Raw genomic sequence first — 21,840 nt, 5'->3', positions numbered from 1 at the left:
TGTGTGCTCTCTAACAACTAAAATCTTTTTTTTTAAATGATGTACAGTCCTATCATATGATGGGCTCCCTCACACACTGGATTCAGAATAACCCTGTTATGTTTACCAAAAAACTGCTTCTGAAGGACAGAAAAAACAAACAAAACAAAACAACAACAACAACAAAGAGGCACAAGGAACCTTTTGGCAGTGATAAACATGTAAACTACCTTGATTATGGTGATGGTTGTACAGGTGTATACATGTATAAGCTCAAACTGTATACATTAAATATGTGATTTTTCAATTAAAATATAGAGAAAGGGAGGAAGAAAGGAAAGACAAAGAAAACTGGGGAAAAAAAGAAAGAAAAAAGACAGAAGGCAGAGAAATAAGGCAAGCAACCAACACAGGAGGTCACCTGTGTACCCTAAACTACCATCTGTATCTCCCTCAGTGCTCGTAACTTCGTAAGGTGAGAATTAAAATATTTATGTTAAAGAAACTGAAATGAAAAGGGTTAGAAAGGTTAAGAAACCAGATCAAATTGACACAGAAAGTTTTATACACAGGACTCCTCCACTCAACAGCATAGAGTTGATAATACAGGATAATGAGTGTATTTAGAAATGCTATCTGAATCATTATTAAGATCATATTACAAAAGGTATTAAAAACAAGAGGAGACTCTTAAATTACTTGAATGAGAAGTACACCATGTCAACCTACTTTCAATGTGCTTTATAAATACCAGAAAATTAAAGCACAAGATAAATCCTAAATGACTGATGTTACCCAATTTTCTAGGATTTATAGTATCTTTTCCCAATCTCCATTAATAAGACCTTACAATACATTAGACATTTCTTTGAAGTATATTTGTATATGAAAAGATAATAATGCTGTTTCAGAAGAGAAGGCAATAATAAAAGGTGGATAGACTTAGAATATACTGCATACTCTAAATAAAATTAGAATGGTTAATATTTATTGATCGTTGACTCCATGCAGGCACTTACCCCATATAAACCGTTATAACAATCGACAGGTACATTCCATTATGATCTGTATTTTATAGAAGAAGCTGAGTCACAGAGATGCTAAACAAGTTGCCCAAGGTCACACAGCTATCCAGAAGTAAATCCAGGACTCAAAATCCAAGCAATCTTTTTTTTTTTTTTTTAATTTTTATTTTAGAAGACACAAAGTGAGAGAGAAATCACAAGCAAGGGGGAAGGGCAGAGGGGAGAAGCAGACTCCCCACAGAGAAGGGGAGCCCTGTGCAGGACTCAACTCAATCTCAGGACCCTAGGATCATGACCTGAGCCTGAGGCAGCCACTTAACCAACTGAGCCACCCAGGAACCCCAAATCCAAGCAATCTTCTCCAAAGTCCATGTTCCTACTCACCAAATTACAATGAAAAAGACACATTTTAGAGAAAAATTATTAAAATAGCATTAAATACAGAACTGGCCAAATAAAAAATAGATTGACAAAAACTTCCCAAGAGGAAGCACACGTGAATTATCCCTACAGTCACTTACAGAATTTAAAATGAGAAGATACTAGGCATCTATCTAAAAAATTGCCTAAGAACAAAAAATAAATAAATAAATAAATAAATATGAAGAAAGTCAAACAAAATTAATTAAAAGAAAAGTTACTAAAAAGAACTTTAGAGGAAAAGCAGCCACTGTGGTTTTGTACTACAACTATGAGCCAAGTAATACCTTAAGTCAAATAATGACAAGATTAAAGGGACTCAGAGATAGGATATACAGAAGAAAAAGGAGTACGGGAGGACTACAGTGTCAAAAATGGAATTAGAGAAGGAATGGTGTTTAAGAATACTCATGGTAGTATTCATAAGAACAAAACAACAACAACAACAACAACAACAAAAAAGGCAGCACAGCAGCAACCCAAAAGGTCTACCAAGAGAGCGAAGAGGAAACAAAATGCGATGTAGTCCTAAAATGTCACACCCTATCACAGTGAAAATAAATGAGCTAAACAGACATGTACATACACACTCTGATGAAACTCAACTGATAAAACCACAATTAAGTGATAACGAGTGAAAAAAGTTGTTGCACAATCATACAATACTACGTACTTGAAATTTTAAAACACATAGAACAGTATTATACACTGCTTGGGGATAATAAATCTGTAGAGAAATGCCTACAAATAATAAAATTCAGATCACCAAACTCAGATTAGTGGTGAACTGGAGGATTTGGGGGAAGGGAGTGGGTTTAACTGGATTAAATATTATGAAATACTTTTCAGACATACAGAAAGCATGTCTTTTTAACAGAAGGAAAGGAAGAAAATGTATCAGATTATAGCATCCCAAATTGCTTTATATTCCCAATCCAGAAAATTCCAAAAGGGCAATTATAATGATCCCTGAAGGAATGCTGAAGTAGGATTCACATTCAAGTACAAGAAAATTCCAGTTAAATTCCCTCAATTTAGGTTGTTACTCTTTATTTATGTCCCACTCTCTAAGAACAGGATTGGGGGGGGGGTGGGGGAGGAATAAACTATGTATAATTAAAACAGATTAACACTGTCCCTAAATGTCATCACAGCTCCTTTCCTAATAAATTTTGTCTTCAGAGGTCAGTAAGAACTGCAAGCCTGGGCGCCTGGGTGGCTCAGTGGGTTAAGCCGCTGCCTTCGGCTCAGGTCGTGATCTCAGGGTCCTGGGATCGAGTCCCGCATCAGGCTCCCTGCTGGGAGCCTGCTTCCTCCTCTCTCTCTCTCTGCTTGCCTCTCTGCCTACTTGTGATCTCTGTCAAATAAATAAATAATTTAAAAAAAAAAAAAAAAAAAAAAAAGAACTGCAAGCCTGTCACCCCAGACAGGAGGTACAGTGCCCGGGCTTTAAGAACATGGATGGACTCTTGAACCGAACTGCTTCAGAGGAGATCGAGCACACACACAGACTAGTCACTTTAGGTTCTCTGTGCCTCAATTTCCTTATCTGTGAAGTAAGAGTGATTAAAAAAAGAAAAAAAATCCGTATCTATTATAAGTGAGAAGAAAGTAGGAACAGTGCCTGACCAGAGGAAGTACTGTAATGGCGTTGGCTATTAGCCTTATTCCAAAGACCAATCGTCTGGAAGAGGAAAAACAAAGCTTTGTAGCAAGAAAGTGTTAATTGTGGTTACTTTCTAAGTTAAGTAGGGGACAAAAAGACTGACCATGACAAACAGAAAAATGGACAGCTTTTCACCTCTTGAGCAATGTTAGGATAGCAAGATAAGCTTTTTATTTTTCTAATATTCTTTGATATTATAATATCTCCAATATGTACATATTTGTAGACATACACACCTGGACCAAATTCAAGACAAACTTTCTATTCCCTGGCTCCCTTGTTCCCCTCAGCCCAATTCATCAACCATGTTATCAGGGCGCCTGGGTGGCTCAGTGGGTTAAAGCCTCTGCCTTCGGGTCAGGTCATAATCTCAGGGTCCTGGGATGGAGCCCCGCATCAGGCTCTCTGCTCAGTGGGGAGCCTGCTTCCCTCTCTCTCTCTGCCTGCCTCTCTACCTACTTGAGATCTCTCTCTCTGTCAAATAAATAAATAAAAATCTTAAAAAATAATAAAAAATAAAAGGTAAAAAGAAAAGAAGAGAAAAAGACTCAGGTCACTATTACCGCCACTGCAGTCTCCCCTTCTTCCTTCCTGCTGTCTGTACTAGTTATACCACACTGCAGTACTTCTGTCCTTACACCTTCCTTGCCTACACCATATAATGTTCATACAACTTCCTTCCATCAACCAAGAAGAGCTGAGAACAGAGACTATCAATCATTTTCAAATTCCCAGTGTCTTGCAAGACAGGCATTAAATAAATATATGAATGAATAAAGCAGTCTCCCTACATATAACAAATACAACAAGGGCAAGTAGAAACCTGTAACTGAGGTGGTTTATCCAAAAGGTTATTTAGCTATCTTCAGTTCTATTTAAGAATTAGCAGATCAGTTGAACCCTCTGAATCATCTACCAATTCATACTTTATCCCTCAGAGTAGGAATTACAAGTATGTATGTAAAACATATCCCAGTGAAAACAAAAGCTAAACTTTTATTTAAAAGATTTTATTTGACACAGGGAGAGGGAGAGCACAAGCAAGGTAGAATAGCAGAGCAAGAGAAAGAAGCAGCTCCCCCTCCTCCCCAAAGGAGGGAGCCATGTTCGAGGTTCAACACCAGGACCCTCGGACCAGGCAGGCAATTAATTGAGCCACCCAGGTGCCCAAGAAGCTAAACTTTTAAATGAAAAAAATTAAGTCATTTAAAATGTCAGGGGAAAAGAAGTAGTCTAAAAACTGTTTCTTATGAAACTAAAAAGAGCATGTAGAAGAAATCACAGGACAATGTTTATAATGTCTCCTTTTTCAGGAGAAAACAATAATCACAAGTCAGACTGAAGTACATACCCCATTAAGGTGGATGAAATCAAAATTAAATCACACATTAAATCAATTTCACACAAAGCTTCTATAGTGAGGTTTTGTAAAGAACCTATCGGGTCAGCTAAAATTGAGCTTGTTTTTTTGAATTTAACAGTTCTTGGTAATTTTTGGAAAATTGCCAAGCCTCCAAGATAAAGTACTGACTAGTGTCAGATCAGTTACGAGCCTGTCTTGGGTTACTACATAAAAGGTGTCCCTCCTCCTGGCTAAGGCTCAGGCCTCATTAGGATCCCACCCCCTTCCATCTTCTCAGGAACTTTGCAAAAATAAGCAAACAATTTTCTCATCTGTATTCAACCTCTCCCTTTCAAGGAACACCTTCCCATCAGAATTTAAACTTAAATGATAAAAAAAATCTAAACTCTAGAAAGTTTCCTGTTCTTGCTATCTCCATTTTCTTCACCTTCTACTTGCTTCTGCTTCCCACCCATCAACATCACCTGCAAAAGGGCACTCATGACCTCGGAGTCGCTAAATCCACAGGACATTACTCAATTTCCCTCTTAGCTCCCCCACTGGCTGCAGGGATACCACTCCAGCTATGGCTCCCACCTGAGCCAGGTTCCCCAGCCACTCCTTCCATCTCACTTGCCAAGCTCAGCCTCTTCTACCCAGCTCCAGCCCAGGCCTCCACTTGTTCTCATTCTAGCCTCTCCACAGACAATCTCACCCAAGCCCAGGAGTCTACATCACCTCTGTATGATGGCTCCAAGACAGTAAACTAGTAATCACTGTACAGCTTCTCCCAACTATTAATCACCATGTCTGGCAATTTTACCACCAAATTTCCTTTTTCTCAGTATTTCTCCTGGTGATACAAGGCTTTAAAAAGGATCAAATGGGCTAACATGAGTACTTTGAAAAGGTTGGGGGGAGAGACGTGACTTAAATCTGAGCATTACTATTCATTAAATTTAAATCTCCTTGAAAACGGACTTTGTCAAATTCACCTTTTTACTTATTCCACATGGTACACCTAGCAGTGTTTTGCATGCAGACGGCATTTCAGTATATGTACTGTAATGAATTATTTGTACTGGCTTAATACACATTCAACTGAAATATTCATGTACTTAACAGTTTGTATTTCCCAAACCACATAATTATTTTGTCTCCTAAGAGGTGAGAATTTTAAGTCAAATATAACTACCCTGGATACTTCTGATAATCATGATGCTACTTATCTCAAGTTAGGAAAACCTGTCACCTTTTTGGTCTGGCTTTCCTGAAAACATCCAACTCCTATCAAGTCCAAAGTTTAGATAAAGATTCTTGGTTCCCAAATATTCACATTGGGAGGGGAAAATTTAAGTACTACAGAACAGTTAGGCTGTAAGGCAGATTGACTGCTTCAAAAAGCTCCCGATCTCATTTTCCATGTAACATGAGCTGGAGTGGTATTCTGAGTAGGATCAGGCACGGTGAAATGAAAAGAACATCAGTGTTCAAAAGTTCTCAAACTCTTGCATTAGGCACATTTAATTAGAGACTCAGAATGCAAGATTGTAAAACCTCACCATATCTATTAAAAAAAACTCCCTACTTTCCATCTAAATCATAATGCTCACTAAAATCTTCATTCACACACTTCTTCTTCATTGCACTTCTCATAATTTATAATTAAGTATTTATCTGTATGATGACTTGCTTCTTATCTGTTTCCTACATGAAAGTAAGGATCACATCAGTTCTGTACAGCACTATATTCCCAGCCTTACATAGGACCTAAAATACAACATGAGTGAAAGGCTCTGGCTGAGCAATTAATTGAATGAGGAATGGAAATAGTCATTTAAGCAGAACCAGACAGCAGGGAAGCACAAGATCCTGAGGCTTTAAGATCTGACACACATTCCCACCAGATACATGATTTTCCGCTCATAATTTACCCATCTTTCATTTCTTTCAAACCTTCCTTCTTCCTTCTTCAAGAAGGGCATTTTAGATTCCGAGTATTTCAGCTTTAAATCCTGTTGAAATATCTTAACAAATCCAGTAACAGAGACTTGACCGCACGAGGTGATTTGTCACCTTGACCCTTCCCGTAAAAGATAGCTTGAAAAGTCTAAAGAACATGCCACAGTGACTACAGCAGTCTTAGTCATCCCCAAGGTAAGAACTGCAGAGGAAGATGCCAGAAAACAAAAGAATAAAGTGTGCAAATGACTACCATCTCGTAACACCTCTTTCCTTCAATAACCTTCTAATACACTTTCAGACAACAGGGCAACAACCTTCAGGACTTATCTAAGAAACAACAACAACCTCCCAGGACTAATCTGGAGAAACAAAAAAGGTTGTGATAATCAGGAATCAAGGTCATCAAACTACAGCTCTCCTGGCCCACCCCTCCCCCCCACCCGCAAAAAAATTTCACGGTGGCAACTATTCAGCCAACCACCAAGGAGAGGCAGCATAACACAAGTGGTTAGATGCAAGAGCTCTGGGTTTTAACACAGGCCGGTCTGAATCCCAGCTTCTCTTAACATGCTGGGATCTGGGGCAAGTTAATGCGTCCAAACTGCAGTTTCTCCAGCTGTAAAATGGGAATAAGCATTACCCCAGAGGGCTGTTACCTGTGTGAAGGCACTGTGCATAAAGCACTTAGTACGGTGCCTGGCGTGTAATAAAGCCTCAATAAAATGTCAACTATTTGTCACTGTATGCAGCGGTGATCGCTTTCACACAGGCCTATTCCTCCTCTAGCGTCCATAGGACTCTAAAGATGTTGCTCTACCTTTCTATTTTTGAGGGGTCATATATGCAATAGTTTAGAGCACATTTTCTAAACGCAGACTGGATAAACCAGTTACATGTCTGCCTCGGGATGCTCACCTAGGAAGCGGGCCTCATCGTCCCTCCCCCGCAGGACTGCTGAGAGCGCGAGCACCACCTCGGCGCGACACATTCTGTTACCGATGTATTAAACCGCACTTGGGGAGAAGTAAACCTGCAACTCTCAACCCCAACCACCGGCCAATCCTAGCCCCACCAGCACCCATCGCGGCCACAGCAAATACCAAGGTCGCCCCGGCTCATCCATCCAATTCCTCCCCACAGTCGGCGGCCACACACACACCCCCCGCGCCGGCCCCTCCAGCAGGGTCTCCCGGAACCGCAGGGCTCAGTTTCCTCGCAGGAACGCGTCAACGCCCACCCGAAGAAAGACGCCAGCCCCCCATGCCGGCCGCCCCCACCGCGCCGGGAGGGACGCGGGGCACCCTTCCTCCCCCGGACCGCGCAGTCACCCGGCTGCCGTTCCCCCCGCTCACGTGGGCCCTTCGGCCCAGGCCCCACGTCACCAGTTGCCCAGACCCACGGCGGCGCCTCCCACCCTGCCCGGCTTTTCCACACACACACACCGCGGGCCGCCACGCAACCCCCGCGGCGCACAGCCCCGGGGCCTGGCTCCGCGGCCACATCCGGGCCCCAACCCCGCGCCGCCCTCGGGCTCAGCCCGGCCGCACGCTGAGGCCGCGCCGCCGACCAGCCCCCGCCGCTCCCACAACGGGCGCCACACTCACCGCGACGCCGGAGCCCCGGTTCCTCCAGCCTCGGGCCCACGCAGGCCTGGCTGCGCCCGCAGAGCATTCACGCCCCGTGCCGCCTCCTGGGAACCCTGGCGCAGCCGCACTGTAAAGGGGCCACCGTCTGCTGTCCCGGCCGCTGCCGCCGCCTCGTCCCAGCCCCGGCCGGGGCCACAATCCCAGCGTCGCAGGCCGGCGCCGGCAGACCAGCGTCTGTTGAGCCGAACCGCCCGGGACGCGCACCCCCGGCCGGCTCGTTGCATATGCAGAGAGGCCGCCGCCCATTGGCCCGCGGGCGGTGGCGCGTGCGGGGCTGGGCCTATCGAATTCCGGCGGGGGAGCGCGGCGCGGTCGGCCAGGGGCGGGACGGGGTTACTACGGGTCGTTCGCGGAGCCGCCGCGGACGGGACCCAGCCGCCACCGGCCGCGGGGTGGGGACCCGGCGGGCGGGAGGGATCGCACCGTGGCGGCTGGGGGGAGGGGAGGCGGGCTCGGCGGCCGCGACGTGGGCGGAGGGCCGGCGGCTCCGGGAGGGTCTGCTGTCTCTCCGGGGGGGACCAGACCGCCCCTCCCCTCGAAAAATAACTAGAAACGCAGTTACTGCTGTGATGTTTAAATCTGAACGTAGATCATGAAATGATACACATATCATTTTCATTCTTAACTGGATCATTTATCCTGTTCTTGCACACATTGTTGACAAATTTTGTAAAATAAAATGATTTTCGGAAATATCTGAAGCGAGAGGGACTCCCCAAGATTCAAAGCAGATTCCTCTATTACTTCTCTTGCTTTGGCTTCACTTAACCCAGCAAATAACCCATCTTCTGTAAATGCATGCGCTATCTGTACAAGATTGGTATTTATTGTCATAAGGCTAAAGTTTACTCCAAACTACTGTTTTTGGACATTCTACTTCTGAATTTAGAAGTGTTACTGTATTTTAAAGAATTTATCTCATTTTAAACACCACAAAAGGAAAGAAGACCTGGGTGCTGGTACACGACCTCCCCACAAGCAAACAAATGCAAACCAAAACACAAATGACTAAAACAACGACCGCAGTGCTCTATAAAAAAGATGACTTTCATTACCCTATTGGTAGGAGGGTTGGGCTTTTTCCTTTTTTTTTTTTTTTTAACCTAACGAAATATTTAGTTGGTCTGTTAACAAAATTATAACATTAAGTCAGATTTGATACCACAGGAAATAAAACTGATTTGGAGGGTTTTGGTTTTCTTTTTTTTAAGCAGTGAAGGAGCTAGAAATAGCTACTTGAATAGTAAATCTCCCTGCCATGCAAAACTTCTTTAAGTGGGTGAAAGGTGACGTTTCTGAGCCAGCCTCAGGCTAAAAGCAAGGGCGCACTTCCCAAGAGAATTTCTAAAATCAGTGAAGGCGTCTGAACTTGAACTAGGGTGGAGTGATGGTGCACAGAGCAAAGAAAGCTCACTCACTTTGGGCCCCAGGCCAATTTAGCTACCTAAAGGAATAGATACCTGATTCAGGCAACCTGTTCCTCCACTACAAAATGTATTCAGCTGCTGCTAATCTATAGAGATGCTATCAAAGGATAGACCCTGAAGACTAATAGAATGCAGAATTATCTAAAAAGATCAACAATGGGGCGTCTGGGTGGCTCAGTGGGTTAAAGCCTCTACCTTCGGCTCAGGTCATGGTCTCAGGGTCCTGGGATCGAGCCCCAAATTGCATAGGGCTCTCTGCTCAGCAGGGAGCCTGCTTCCTCTTCTCTCTCTCTGCCTGCCCCTCTGACTACTTGTGATCTGTCAAATAAATAAATAAAAATCTTTTAAAAAAATAAAATAAAAGACCACCATTTTTCTGCATGCAGAGGGAAGTACAGTACAAACGGTAGTTCCAGGGTGCCCGGGTGGCTCAGTCGGTTAAGTGTCTGCCTCAGCTCAGGTCATGATCCCAGGGTCCTGGGATCCAGCCCCGAATCCGGCTCCCTGCTCAGCGGGAAACCTGCTTTGCCACCCCCCTCTCTGCCTGCCTCTCTGCCTGCTTGTGATCTCTCTCTCTGTCAAATAAATAAATAAAATCTTTTTAAAAAAGAGAAATGGTAGGGACCCCTGGGTGGCTCAGTGGGTTAAGCCGCTGCCTTCGGCTCAGGTCATGATCTCAGGGTCCTGAGATCGAGTCCCACATCGGGCTCTCTGCTCAGCAGGGGGCCTGCTTCCCTTCCTCTCTCTCTGCCTGCCTCTCTGCCTGCCTACTTGTGATTTCTCTCTGTCAAATAAATAAATAAAATCTTTAAAAAAAAAAATAAATAAAAATAAAAATAAAAAAGAGAAATGGTAGTTCCAAAACCAGAAAAGCCTCTAGGAAAAGAAGTAATTTCCAAGTGAGGAAAGTAAATATAAATACATATGTATATGTATATATCTTAGGAAAACCAGTATTAAATGTTTTTTCCATCAATAAGTACGAAGCAGACTAATAGAATTCTAGCAACATCTTCACATCTTTCTTCATTATCTCTTTCTTATATTATAAAATATGTGTGTATATACATACATATATATATGACATTTTTAAAAATATTTTAAAATTTAAATATTTAATTTAATTTAATTTAATTTAATTTAAAATATTTAAATTAAAATTCTAAATTCTCACCTTGTTAGCTTAAGCTAAACAAATGTAATTTTTCTAGTCTCTAGAAGTTTTGCTTTTCAAACAAAATAATACATATACAATTGCTTTTCTTTTAGCAAAGTTTTCAGTATGTTTTTATTTTTATTTAGAGCTTTTGAGAGTTATAGAATTTGGCTTCACTTTCCCTCTTTTTGGAAGAACTCAGTTCAGAACTATAACGGCCAACGAAATGAAAACATCCAACAGTACCTTTTATAATTTTGTTATTTCTCCAAATTGCAGGGGCATTCAGGGAGATGTCTTTGTAATTCTCCAGAACACTTAATGATCTGTTTTATGTGAAGGGCCACAGAAATAGTCTGTGACCACATGGCAAACTACTACTAACATTTTCCGTAATCATTATAATGTAAAACCAGGGCCCGCCAATGTTCAGAAGTTTAACAGAAACCCTTTTGTTCTTTCATTTCTGGGGATTGAGAAGGAGTTGGGGGAGCTGAGGTAGCAGAGGATACTCTATGTTTGAGCAAAATGGTTCTGACCTGAAGGAGCAAAACACTCAACAAAAAACTATGACGATTATTGGCCTCACATAGAGATAACTCAAGAGACAGGTCAAGTCCAAGATGGGTCCAGAGACTCTGCCATGTGACTGAGGATCTGAGCTTTTACCATCTTTCCCTCTCAGTATATCGGCTTCATCCTTAAGCCATCTTGGTCACAGGTGGCAGACGCAGTTTCAGGTGTCACATGAAGACACAACAGCATCTAGCCAAAAACTAGGGGCATCTTTCCTAACGCCACTTCTTATTAAGGAGGAAATCCTTTCTCAGATGACTCAGACTGATCCTGAAGTCCTATTGGTCAGAATTGGGTCACATGTTCACATTCTAGCTGGAAGGGACCCTGGGAAAGTGTTGGCAGTTTGGGCCTTTCTATAGGAAAGCAGACACTGTCAACATGGAAACAGCCGCGGGAAGGAATAAGTGTGGGAAAGAAAGCCCCATCAGCAGTATCTGCTGCAGATAGCACCTGAAAGTACCCATCTCTGACTAAAAGTGCTCAAACAATAAAACCGTCTGTTATCTCACTTAAAATGTCCGGAGGAAGGCAATTCCAAGGTTGCTTCAAAGGCTCACTGGTGTTATCGAGAACCTACTCATTCTGTCTCTTAATCCTGCCATGCTCAGCGTCTACAGTCTCTACCTTCTTGGTTACAAGATGGCTGCCATGGTTCCGAGCTTTATGTTCACACAATATTTCCAAAGCCAGAAAGGAACGGTAGCTTCTCTTACATGTCAGTATGTGTTTATTGTGGAACTCCATCTTTCCAAGACACACTCAGCCCACTTCTCCTAAACCAATCACTGACAAATGAAATGGCCCTGATAAACTTAGCTCACTCAGACATCCTCTGCCAGGGCTGGGAGTGGATAGTATAGCAACTGGACACATGGCATTCTCTGTCCTCTGGTTCAAGCTATATGAAGGGCATTTTAAAGGACAGGGCCCCACCCCAAAAGAGGGTCAACCTCAAGTTGGCTCTTCAGCACCACCTTTAAGAGGCCTTTAAGAGTTTCATCAGGCAGGGACGCCTGGGTGGCTCAGTTGGTTGGACGACTGCCTTCGGCTCAGGTCATGATCCCAGAGTCCTGGGATCGAGTCCCGCATTGGGCTCCCAGCTCCACGGGGAGTCTGCTTCTCCCTCTGACCTTCTCCTCGTTCATGCTCTCTCTCAGTCTCTCTTTCAAATAAGTAAATAAGATTTTTTAAAAAAAAGAGTTTCATCAGGCAGAGGGTACTTGGCTAGTTCAGTGGGTAGAGCATCAACTTTTGATCTCAGAGTCATGAATCAAGACCCACATTTAGTGTAAATTTTCCTTTAAAAAAAGAAAACGTTTTATCGGTACTTATGTACTTATGGAGAATGAAGTATCATGACAGGACCCATGGATCCTGTAGTCACAGGCTTGTCGTTGCTACTCTGCCATAAGATGAGTCCCTTGATGGCAGAACCATATTATGTAAGATCCCACCATAGCAAATTAGACAGTCTCTGAGCCCTCAGATTGTGGTGCTGCCAAGACTCAGTGGGCAAGACTAGCATATCCATACACAGACTTTGTATCAGCCCCAGTATAGTCCAGTAACTGCCCTACCCACTGGTAGGAAGAAAGCCCTGGGGTGGAAGATTCCCATTTGCATACACTGCATACATATGAATGATATGATATTTTCAGGGCACCAGTAGCAGCTACTACAGGTGGGCAATCAATTGTCTGCCACTTATCCTTTTGCTAAAAAAAAAAAAAACAAAAAAAAACTGGAATGTATTTCAAGGAATTTTCCAGTTACTGAATTTCAAGGAAAGAATCAGGAGAATTTTAGGAGGTCTTATAGTCCTGTCTTTGCAAAGGAAGCCCTTCTTTGCAACACCGATATCAGATGTGGAAGGAATGTGCGTGGTAATTACAGGGTCAGATATCACAGTGGGATACCCTCAAACCCACTCTAGACTGTAAAGATCTCTAAGGATTAAGATTTTTAATGTCTGTGTCCTCAGCGACACTGGATTTCATCACCACTATCAGCACATTCTTTCTTCAATGTAAACTAATTTAATTTTGTTTCACTTTAATGATTAAGAACCTACCACTTTCCTTGTGCTTCATATTCATGAGATAAGTTAAAGTCCTCTTTTACTTTTTATTTTCGAGACTGAACAATCTTTTCTTTTCTTTTTTTTCCCAAATGCCCTATCTCTATCCCTTTTATCATTTTTATTGTTCTTATCCATTCTTCATCATTTGGGGAACAAAACATAATACCTAAACTTTAATGAGGGCCTGACAATTGTAAAATACACTGAAAGAATCAATCTCCAGCCCTTACTCACCAGAATCCATTAAAATAGGCTAAAATTAATTAGCCTTTTAAAGGAACAACACAGGGGCGCCTGGGTGGCTCAGTGGGTTAAAGCCTCTGCCTTTGGCTCAGGTCATGATCCCAGGGTTCTGGGATAGAGCCACGCTTCGGGCTCTCTGCTTAGCGGGAAGCCTGCTTTCACCTCTCTCTCTGCCTGCCCCTCTGCCTACTTGTGATCTCTGTCTGTCAAATAAATAAAATCTTAAAAAAAAAAAAAAAAAGAATGCAGGAGCTTATTAAAAAAATAAAGTAACAACACATACTTTCTCATTCCTAGCTCATTTTGATTAATGATAGCTTCTAGTTAAAGCAGTTAACATTTATTAGCTACACATTTGTATATGTCTAAAAGTCTCTTCAAATACATTCTTGGGCTTGACTGCTGCTCTGCATGGGTGTCTTTGCATAGATAGTTTTAAATATATTTTTTAAAGTTTATCTTTTTATTTGAGAGAGAGAATGAGAGAAAGAGGGAGAGAACATGAGAGAGGGGAGAGTCAGAGGGGGAAGAAGACCCCCTACTGAGCAAGGAGCCGGATGGGGGACTCCATCCCAGGACCCCAGGATCATGACCCAAGCTAAAGGCAGTCTCTCAACCAAATGAGCCACCCATGCACCCTAGTCTTTTACATTATCTTTATTAAACTTTTTCCGTAATCTATCAATTCTCTTGAATCTCTGTTCCATTTTATATATGTAAACAAGATAATTGCAGAGTCAAAGGTGCTCTTCAGACCTTTGTAGGATAACTGGAAGAAAAGAGGAAGAGAGACACTTTTGGATGGAGAGATCAGGAAGACAACTCTTGGGAGGTGACACCTAAGCCCTAATGAGGAAATACCTGATATTTTTGGCAGAAAAATAATCTTCCTATCTACCAGCACTCTGGTAGAGCTCTTCTACCAGAGACTAGGAATACATTCTTGTATCCCGCGGACTTGACCCAGCCTTTTTAGAAATTCTGTCCAGTTTGCAGAGTCAATAAATATAACATGGAACACAGTCCTATCATCTAAAGGTTCATTAGATCTTGCTTTGTCATTTAAGGTATTTAACTTAAATGTCAAGTGTTCTGTGAGGCTCTCAAGCGAAATTACCTGTCCCATTTTCTGTGTTTTGTGTGTGCCATTGGTTTGTCAGGTAGGCCTCTTTGGGTTCCAAAGAATAGGAAATGGAAATTAAACTTGCTTACGCAAATGGAATTTATTGGCCTACAAAATTAAAGGGAATTTATTCTGCCCTCAGGGACAGCTTGATAAGGAGCTCAAAAGAAATCAGAAAGAGCAAGTTTGACTCTCGATTTGGCAAGTCGGCTTGGGTGGCAACCATGTTTGAGGACCCTGGGGCAGCAAGATGGCTGGAGACCCTGCAGACTCCCGGCCCACTGAAAATTCAGCCTCTTCGCAAAAAGTCTCATTTCCTCTTGAGGTACTAGGTGTCCCTCCCTGCCCAAGCTGCGTGCCCGGAACACTCTGCTCTGGCCTAACCCCCCTGACTTGTCCCATCCTGGGATCCTGGAGTGGAGTTCACCAGTCCACACCTCAGAAGCACTGAAGTAGTGTGATGGGGAGACGGATGGAGATTCTCCACAGGGAAATCAGAGTGCGGCTACTAGTAAAGACGAAAAGAGACCAAGAACACCACCAGCAGCTTAGTGCCTCTTGGTTCAAAGTATGGCCAGTTGTGTCTTCCTCTTTCTCTGACTCCATGATGAGCTGTTTGAGAAGAAACACATCTTCAGCTTTCAATCCCCAAAATCTACCCAATGTGTTGGTAGATAGAACCAACCACGCTAGCCACGTTAGCTTGGTAAATACATGTTGAATTCGACTATTGAATACCATACACGCATGCATACGTTTGGAGGGCTCTGTACACAATGCTAGTTTACAGTACCTTTAAATTTCTCACAAAAATTCAAACTATTTCTTAGCAGTTTGATGGATAGACTAGCTTCACACTACATTTACTTCCATTATTTCATTTGTGACAGCTTGCATTTATCTTAGGTTTCATTCTTTCCTTCATGAATTCATACCTATGCATTTTTTTCCTACATTTCAATCCACATTTGATTGACCATTTCATAAGCCTTTTAATCCCTTCCAGTCTACCCCAAGGGTACTGTATGCAAAGGCGAGGAGCTCATAAGAAATGCAAAATCTCAAGCCCCAGCCTGGACGGACTAGAACCAGATCTTCATTTTAACAAGATTTTTCTTGTTAAATCTTCATTTTAACAAGATTTTTCAGGAGATTCACAGACACATGAAAAAATTGAGAGTCACTGGTCTTCTACTCTAACTAGTGCCTTCCACTGGAGATCTAATGGAAGCCACATATGTGATTTTATATTTTCTGGTAACCACACTTAAAAAGTACCAAGAAAACAGCCAAATTAATTTTAGCAACAGACTTTATATAGCTCAATCTGTCCCACCATATCACCATTTCATCTTATAATCAATATAAAAAATTACTAATGAAATACTTTTAGAGGGTGCTCTTTTTTTTTTTTTTTAAGATTTTATTTATTTATTTATTTGAGAGAGAGAGAGAGCATCAGAGTAGAGAGGTCAGCAGGAGAGCAGACTCCCCGCCAAGCAAGGAGCCCGATGTGGGACTCGATCCCGGGACTCCAGGATCATGACCTGAGCCGAAAGCAGTTGCTTAACTGCTTTAACCGCCACCCAGGCACCCAGGGGGGGTGCTCTTTTAAACGGGGTGTTCATTTTATACTTAGAGTTGACCTCAATTTGGTTTAGCCACCTTTCAGCTACTCAATAGCCACATATGGTTAGTGGCTACTGTATTGATCAGCAGAGCTCTGGAGGGTTAGATGTATGAAAACAATACACCATGTCTGTTTCACTCCCCACTGTATTCCAGGACCTAGCCCAGTGCCTGACAGGGAGGAGACATCCAGTGTTTGCTAAATTAATCAACTGACAGGACAGATATTTAAAATATTTAACAGCATGGCAAAAGCACTGACCAAACATTATAGGTCCCTGTACCAATAAAAACCAACACAGGATGTGTCATCCAGTCTACTACATTGGTGGGAACTGATACACTATCAGCCAAGAGTAGATGACCTGGTCCAAATCGTTCATATCTCAAATGAGAACACAGCGTCCAAAAAGGTTAAGCGATTTGTGCATAGTCATACATTCTTTATTGCAAAGACTAGGACTAGACAACCAGGTCTCAACTTCCCACCAAGAAAGGCTTCTGTGATAGTCATTCATTAGTAAGCACCTACTGTGTGCAAAAACACCATGTTGGGCCCAGTGGGAGAAGAAACATAAAGAAGAATGATATTCATGTGCTTCCAAGAACACCCCAGCCAATTAAGATCATTTTCATTTTCAGTGGGCCAGATACTTCAACTCAAGCTAATTTAAATTTAAAAAGGCATTGATTCAGTCCTGTCATTGAAACCCCTAGAGTTTCCTTTTCTTGCAGCTTCATCCAGACTCAGTTGTCAGCAGGCTCTTCAGTTTTCCTGCCCCTCTGGGCTGTCTTCCTTCATGGGTTGACTTCACTAGCTCTAAACTACCCTTCCTCAAATTGCCAAATTAAGCCCGACAAAAGCCAACTACCTTCTCCAGAAATCCTGGGAAACATCTCACATTGTATTGGCTGTGATAAGACTAGTCTGCTATCATTACCTCAAAAACAGCTCTGTGTATAGGGAGATAAAATATTCTTGCTTGAGTTAGTCTGGGTCCATCCCCAGGGCTAAGTGTGGGGCCACCAGTGGTCGGCAGCACGTAGTCTTAAAGTCAGGAAGAACTTGGAGTGAACTTACCTCACACGGGGAAGAGAATGATGATGTGCAAGACACAGCAATGCCTACTCCAGAACCTGTTTTTTAATTTAATTACCCCATTTTCAAAATGGGAGAAGTCAATCTGAAATGCCCCTTCTCTCTCTTATTTCTCTCCTCTCCATTTTTCTTGCCTTTCTTCTTCTCATTCATTCTATCTTTTTTCAAGATTTTACTTATATATTTACTGAGAGCGAGAGAGAGAGAGAGAAGGGAGGGTGGACAGAGGGAGAGGGAGACAGATAAAATCTCAAGCAGTGGGACACCTGGGTGGCTCAGCGCGTTAAGCCTCTGCCTTTGGCCCAGGTCATGATCTCAGGGTCCTGGGATTGAGCCCCGCATCAGGTTCTCTGCTTGGCAGGGAGCCTGCTTCCCCCTCTCTCTCTGCCTGCCTCTCTGCCTACTTGTGATCTCTGTCTGTCAAATAAATAAATAAAATCTTTAAAAAAAAAAAAAAAAGAATCTCAAGCAGTCACCACACCAAGCATAGAGCCCAATTCCAGACTCAGTCTCACGACCCTGAAATCACGACCTGAACCAAAATCAAGGGTCAGATGCTTAACCAACTGAAACACCCAGGCGTCCCTCTTTCATTCTCTTCAAGGCAGAAACACCAGGCAGACAGAATTGAGAGCTACAATTGAAATCAAAACAGAGAAATCATTTTAGTGTTTCTTCTTTGCTCTTTCAGATCTTGACTTGAAAACCTTTATTATTCGTATTTGTCTTATTATACTAGAGTTTTAGTCCAGTAGGCAATGCCATACATCTGACTTAAAAAAAGAAAAACTACACTTGATGATTGTTTATTTGCACTTTGCTAGTTTATTCCTGTTCACACCAGATCCCTAATGATCTTGTATACATTTCTAGGCTCCATAAACAAATCTGAAAACATTTTATATGTTTTATATTTTATGTTACATTTCTATTTTATCTGATATATTTATCTTTCTATGTAATTTCTAAGCCACCAGACTCTAGTATTGATTATAATATCACACCTTGCCTTAAAGCTTATTTCTTAAACTGATGTAATTTGTGAACGTAGCAAAAGTTAACTAAAAGTATAGTGAGTAGGGACGCCTGGGTGGCTCAGTTGGTTAAGCAGCTGCCTTCGGTTCAGGTCATGATCCCAGCATCCTGGGATCAAGTCCCACATCGGGCTCCTTGCTCCGCAGGGATCCTGCTTCTCCCTCTGACTCTGCCTTCCACTCTGTCTGCCTGTGCTCGCTCTCGCTCTCTCTCTCTCTGACAAATAAATAAATAAAAAATCTTAAAAAAAAAAAAAAAGTATAGTGAGTATACCTAATTTATTTAGGAAAGCCTACCCGTGACCTTAAGACCTTGTTATTTAAAGTGTGTTTCTATGGGCTGGCAATACCAACAACATCTGGGAGTTTCGTAGCAATGCAGACTCTCTGGCTCCTCCCCAGACCTACTGAATCTGAATCTGCATTTTAACAAGATCCCTCTTTAACAAGATCCTGTGAGTTTGAGAAGCACTGATTCACCACTGGCATCAACTTATCCACCACCAGTTGTAGATAACACTTGCCACTGAGCTGGGCACCGGAGAACAGATGGAGCATCTCTGATTTCTAGTGCTTTGGCCCTCTAAACAGGGACTTAATGGAGCTTTCCACAGATGAAGGAAGAGCTGACATAAAGAAAATGGAAGGACAGACCTGAAATTTATCATGGTCGTTTGCTATTCATCCAAAAAGCAAGAGTTCCCAAACCCCCTGAGCTGCATTAAGGGGGATGTTTGAAAGAACCATGTTTCTCCAAAAGTGACCCAGAGCTTTCTTAAAGACAGCCTTCCTGACTCCCATGCCGGCACGGGCCTGAGTGATGCTAGCAAACACCCACAATGTCAGAACATGTTTCCCAACCTCATTTTATACCAGTGTTGTTAATTCAAGAAACTCGATGTGATCTACTACACCTGTGTTTTAACTACAAAAATTACGAATTGTCATTTACCCACTTTTCAATCAGCTACTTCTGGCGAGGGCAGAAAGAAGTGAACCACCACATGGACAATTAGGGAGCATTTTTTGCATTTGATAAGCTATCCTAATATAGCCACTTTTTAAATAACATTAAATATTATTTTTTTATTAATCTCTATGCCCAATGTGGGACTTGAACTCATGAGGGCAAGTCACAAGAGTCATAAGCTCTACTGACTGAGCCAGCCAGGGCTCCATCCAATGTAGTTCTTCTTATTGCCACTATCAAAGCAACTCTGAAAAAGAATAGTTTCCCTCAATACTTTGGGATATTTAGGTAATGATGTGACAAGCATACTCTTACAGGGGTTAAAGACCTCCATACATAAAATGTCAATGGCTCTATTTTAATCTACAGGATCGCAGTAAAATTCTAGCTAGATATTAACAAAAGATTACCCCTAGCACAAACATTTGTCATCTCCTCTTCCCAGCAGCCCTTCCTTTCTAATAAAAGCCACCACCTCCCGTTGGGAAAGGGCCCCATCCCACTGTGTTTCTGGCCACAGGGCTTGTCACCAAGCCTTCCCTACACTGGCCACAGTCGGGACTACAAAACCCAACCTGCCAATCAGAACAACCTGTTGCTCAAGCCATAGGTATTGGCTCAAGTGCAGTCACGTGATACAGGGAGGCCCAATCAGAGTCCATCCCTAGCTTTTTTTTTTCCATCTTTATCCGGGGAAAGAGGCTGAATTGGGATGGGTTGTGCCTAGAGTTTACCAAGTCTCCGTCGAGTCTCTCTCAGAAGCCATGAGGCCAACACAGCTTAGGGAAGAGATGGGGTTGAGAAACCCCAAATCTGGTGGGTTTTGAGGTCAGCTCCTGCCCACCACTGTTTTGGCTGGTAAAATGAGTCTCTGTGTGTGTGCGTGTACGTGTGTGTGTGTTTGTGTGTGTGTTTGTGTAAGTTAGTTTGGGTTCATTCACAACTCAGACGCCCTAGTATACAAACAAGAAAATGATAGGAGGACTTTAAAATGAAATGTATTGAAGCTTAAGAAGGTAGCTTGTTCCTGTGGTGAAACTGAGGTTGTATCTTTAGTCAACAGAGTCGTTCAGCCTTTACCAGGAGTCTGCATACCTTCTATCTCCCCATCTCTATACAGCAGGAATCCTATTTCCAGGGCTTCCTTTTCTTCCTGCACTAGGTCAGGCCAGCTCAGGTTTCTGAGTCAACACAGCAAAAAAGAAGAGGAAAGCAGTGTTTCCTTTTAGACAGATCTACCTGAATCACTCTCTCCTCTATCCTGGTTAACTGGATGAATGGTGTGAAATTTCCATGGACTACTCTCTAAATCAAAATGTTGAGATGGAAAGATAGCATTTGTGTATTGAATCAGTGTTTTAATGTACATATTCCTTTAATTTTTAAAATAAATACCCCGATGGCACTAACACAGCCATCCTCCCCAGCCACAGGATTTGAGCAGCAGGGTGGAAAACCTGGGAAGTCAGTGTGACATGGCCCACTGAGTGCTTTGTCCCACAAAACTCTCAACACCCTGGCAGCTCAACCCTCCCTATTCAGGCTTGTGTATGAAGATTTCCTGCCCCTCCTTGCCCTTTGAAACTTGCCTAGCCTGTATCTCGTTACCTGCAGGCATAGTCTCTGTTTTTGTCATCACTTAATCCTTTAATCTTATGACAGACATGGAAAAGTTTCTAAAATATATTGCTGTTTTGTAAGACACATAATGAAAATGCAGAGAAAAGGACTGGGAATGTATACCACATAATGAGGGGAGGGAATGGAATGGGGAGATTGTGGGACGAGGGCAGATTTTCAACTTTTGTTCCTTCTATTTCTGTGTTTTTTAATCTTTTACATGAAACCCATGTTTGTATATTAGTTACATAGCTTTTAAAAAGTGAGTGGGGGGAGGAAACAGAAAAGCTATAGTTTTGTTCCCATTTTCACCTTTTCACTTTCATTCCCTTTTTCACCTTCTTTTTTTTTTTTTTTTTTAAAGATTTTATTATTTGAGAGAGCGCGCACATACAATCAAGGGGGGACAGGGAGGACAGTCTGGAGGAGCAGAGGGGGAGGGACAAGTAGACTGCACTGAGCAGCAGGGCCTGACTCAGGCCCAATGTGGGGCACGATCCCATAACCCTGAGATCAGGACCTGAGCTGAAATCAAGAGTCGGATGCTTAACCGGCTAAGCCACCCAGGCGCCCCATCAATAGTGACCTTTTGGAGAAGATTGCTGAGCACATAGAAGGTTCAATTTCAGAGATACCTCGGATTAGGTGAGAAGGGACGTGTTTCTGAAGTTGGAACTTAACCTTTAGTGCAGATGTGGGCAGACCCTATGTAATCACAGTCACTATCCCCCATATAGCCAACATGCAAAAGAACGCAAGCTGAATAAAGGTAGCCTCTGGAGGGGAAGGGTCAAGTCAAAATCAGGGGACTTTTTGTCTTTTCTCTAATATTTCCAT

General features: G+C 42.5%; 1 protein-coding gene across 3 annotated transcripts in view; it reads right to left on the bottom strand.

The window, feature by feature from the left end:
• Positions 1-8,242, bottom strand: part of ACSL3 (acyl-CoA synthetase long chain family member 3) — a 64,956-nt gene extending 56,714 nt beyond the window's left edge. For all 3 annotated transcript variants that reach the window (XM_059393584.1, XM_059393585.1, XM_059393583.1), the window contains exon 1: positions 8,002-8,242. The gene's annotated coding sequence lies outside the window, so the exon portion shown is untranslated. The remainder of the gene's footprint in view (positions 1-8,001) is intronic.
• Positions 8,243-21,840: the final 13,598 nt, after the last annotated feature.

This window comes from Mustela nigripes, chromosome 3 (genome assembly GCF_022355385.1).
Source record: "Mustela nigripes isolate SB6536 chromosome 3, MUSNIG.SB6536, whole genome shotgun sequence".
NCBI lineage: Eukaryota > Metazoa > Chordata > Mammalia > Carnivora > Mustelidae > Mustela > Mustela nigripes.
This window is presented reverse-complemented; position numbering and strand designations above follow the sequence as displayed.